Source organism: Cynoglossus semilaevis, chromosome 17 (genome assembly GCF_000523025.1).
Source record: "Cynoglossus semilaevis isolate Cse_v1.0 chromosome 17, Cse_v1.0, whole genome shotgun sequence".
NCBI classification, from domain to species: domain Eukaryota; kingdom Metazoa; phylum Chordata; class Actinopteri; order Pleuronectiformes; family Cynoglossidae; genus Cynoglossus; species Cynoglossus semilaevis.
In genome coordinates, this window is record NC_024323.1 from 10751379 (window position 1) to 10754765 (window position 3387).

A 3387-nucleotide genomic window follows, 5' to 3' on the forward strand; every position below is an offset into this window, starting at 1 on the left:
CATGCACATTCAGCAGCAGCTTCTGAACTTGGTCAGTTTACAAAAAAAAAATATTTTTCTCACAATCCTATTGCAAGTATAAATGACGACCAGAACTCCACCTGGAGGATGACCAGCTGTTTAGAGACAAATTTAAGGAGTTTCCCATAATGCAACTTGTTGTAAACAATGTTAAAAAACACTCCCCTACAACATAAATACCATGTCATCTGGGGTGCTGAGTGTTTGACTTCATTCTGACCATAAAGATAATTCTTCTTAGACACACAGGCGCCTCTGCAGAATCAATACCAGTGGATCCAGTGCTGCAGGGGCTGCGTTTGTGTTTCCACCCTCAGCCTGATGACTGCTGACGTGAGAAAAGGAAACTCTTCTCCAGAAAGATCCTCTACTGTGCTTTAAAAATGTAAGTAAATTATTACAGTAGTCTGGAGCCATTTTCAAAAATAGACACAGGAGGGAAGGAGCCACCCAGAGGATAGAGAGGAGGAGCAGGGAGGAGGTACACCAAACATATGTTATTATTAATTCATCTGATTCTCGCCGCCCTAAGACGTAAAGGGAACACGGACTAGAACTGCTCAGCAATCTTTTTTTCTCTTACTGAAGCGTTTTAAGGCACGATGACGGCGGAGAGATAAAACTCATGGATCTTTGCACCAACCAGCACAGCAGCGAGAAGGCTTTGATGTCGTAGAACGCGTGGGCCGTTCACGTGTGAATGTGCAGACGGCCTCGACGACCCTGTCACAGAACGAGAGAGGGAGAGAAAATAAAAAAGATCTCACCGACTCTTCTGCATGTCAAGGATTTCAAAATCGGCATTAGATCAGTTCTTATTTACCCACAGACAAACACAGAGACCGGGTTGGACTCCAAACCTTGGCTTTAATAATTCTCTTTCATTCTTATTGAACAAACAAAGAATGGATTTTTGACCCGAAACGTATAAAAGTAAACAAACACTGCAGATGTGAGTTTTTGTCATTTTTCTCACGACAATGTCATTAAATTTTTTTTTCTTTCACTTTATACGTTTACTGTTGAAAGTGTTGAAATGATTTGCCTGAAAATGTCTTCTCGCCCGAGGCTTCATTGCCGAGTGCAGACGTTAACGGGCTCTGAGAGACAGCGGGGTTAAAATATCACACTGGAAAGACAAGTGTTTACAATAGTTGGTGAGATGATGTCCTTGGACTAAAAGACAAATCTGCTGAAGCCACGAACAACACGATGCGGTTGTAAGAGGTGAATTCAGATGAAGTCAGAGAGTGAAATGTTGGCCACAAGAGGAGACAGCTGTAAAAAACAAAACAAAACATGAGGCCCGGTCCTAAAGTCCCAACAATTAAACTGCACTTCCACTAGAAAAGTGTTGCTCAACTAATGACTAATGGACCAGATGTGGGGACATCGTGGGCTACAAGTGGCCCCCAGGCCATGGGTTTGAAACCACTGTTTTTAATTCTTTCATATACTTTAAAAAGAAAACTGAAGGCATATAATTAATGTACACACCCTGTACTAACTTTCACAGTACAGGAGTACACTGTATACATGGGAGAGGAGTGATCACTGGGAGTTCCCCCAGCAGTCTAGACCTTTAACAGCATAACTGAAGGACACCACAGGAGAACATTACTTACTTTACTCCGCCTCCTTTTTACATTTTATTTTTTTAACACTCATGAACCAAATTTCATTGTCCATTAAAACAATTATGGCTAAAAAAACCAAACAATCCTCACACTGGTCCTTAACGTGACACACAGCAGTGGAAGAACAGCAGAACAGCAGGAACTCTGTGGCGGTGGAGGAGTGAAACCTCCACCTTCAGCAGATTCCACCAGGACACTCTATCACACTAACGTAAAAAGTGACAAAACTCCGATAGTGCCTTGAAGCACTTCCACTCATTAATTTGTAACATCGCCCCACAGTGTTAGGAAGGATATGGTAAAATCATTGTGGGATGTATATTTCCTCACAGTCTGTATCCTCACACTGCCCATCAGGACAAACGCGTCAACAGCTGCACTTTTAAAGTTTCTCTGGAATTTATAGCAACCTTACAGCAATCTATTTGAGGTGGAGGATACAGAATACTTTTTCTTTTTCTTTTGCAGGTGTTGGATTCAGTGCTGAGATAAAAAGGAGACTGTATGTGTTGCATTATCATAAAACCTACCAAACTGGGGGTTTATAAAAACGGACAGAGGATCAATACATAACCATAACACAGAACATGCTAGCACCGGGGCTTTTATTGACGCCATAACTCGACTGATAATTTGCTGAAAGAATCCCGGGGGGGGGATAAAGGATGTTTGAGATTCATGTCGAACAGCAGAGAATATGAATCCAGGTCTTGTCTCATTGTCTCCGTGTCTTCAATAATTTATGACCAGTGTCTTTCTGTCAGTTTGTGTAACAATGCAGGAATTAAACAGGAACAAATGTGACCTCTGTCTGGGAGAGCTGCCACTGCGGCTCAGCTAAGTAGTGATAATGGACGATTAAAATCCAACATGTTTACGGGGGCGGGGGGTCAGGAGGGGCTCTGTCTGAAATCAGGACAAAAGGCTGCAGACAGAAAGTTGAATCCTGCGTGGATTAGTGCAGGTGGTGAACATGCAGCAGGAGAACGTGGACGAGTGGAGGCAGAGCCGAAAAAGGAGGTCAATCATGATATGTAAAAAAAAAAAAAGAAAGAAAGAAAAAGGGGCAGGAACGTGTGTTTGAACTATGTCAAGGACAGCAGGTCTGCAGAGAAGATATTAATTTTACAGCTAATCTAGAATATTCTTTTTTTAACCATATCAAAGCCCTTTGGGATTGGAATCAGAAGCGGAGCTAGGTGCTAACAAGCCTGACCTTTTCACCACCAAATCATGCACTGACTCCATGGTCGAGACTAAACTGGTTCAAGTGGAGAACCAAACAGGAATGAAAATGTATTTCAGAGAAATACATGATAAAACAATATATTATAAAACATCCAATTCTCCCAGTGTATCTCTCTGCTCAGCTTCATCCTCACGTTGATGATAGCAGGTGTATTTCATTTGTAATGATAGCAGGTGTATTTTATTTGTACAGAGGAACCATTACTTCTTTCTGAATCTAGTTTTAATTTTTTCAAGATCAAATGCCAAATGTTAATGAATATTTTATTTTAAATAATTAATGCAAACATTGGCTCTGAAACGCCGGTGTCAAGAATTACCTTTTATTTTTTGCTGCAGTTTATACGCCTTCTGCCAATAACAGCTAAATGAAAAGAATTATGGTGTAAATGTAATGCAGCTTGGCATCAAGAATGTTTGGATTTTTCAGTATTTGGAAATGGAAACTCCTGGAACGAGCTTCACGGTGAGAAGATTAGTT

At 41.1% G+C, this 3387-nt stretch overlaps 1 long non-coding RNA gene across 1 annotated transcript in view; it reads right to left on the reverse strand.

The window, feature by feature from the left end:
• Window positions 1–725: 725 nt before the first annotated feature.
• The window catches only part of LOC107989885 (uncharacterized), a 55872-nt gene continuing 53210 nt past the window's right edge, over window positions 726–3387 (reverse strand). Inside the window, exon 3 of the long non-coding RNA XR_003052494.1 lies at window positions 726–744. This is a non-coding gene — a long non-coding RNA (uncharacterized LOC107989885). The remainder of the gene's footprint in view (window positions 745–3387) is intronic.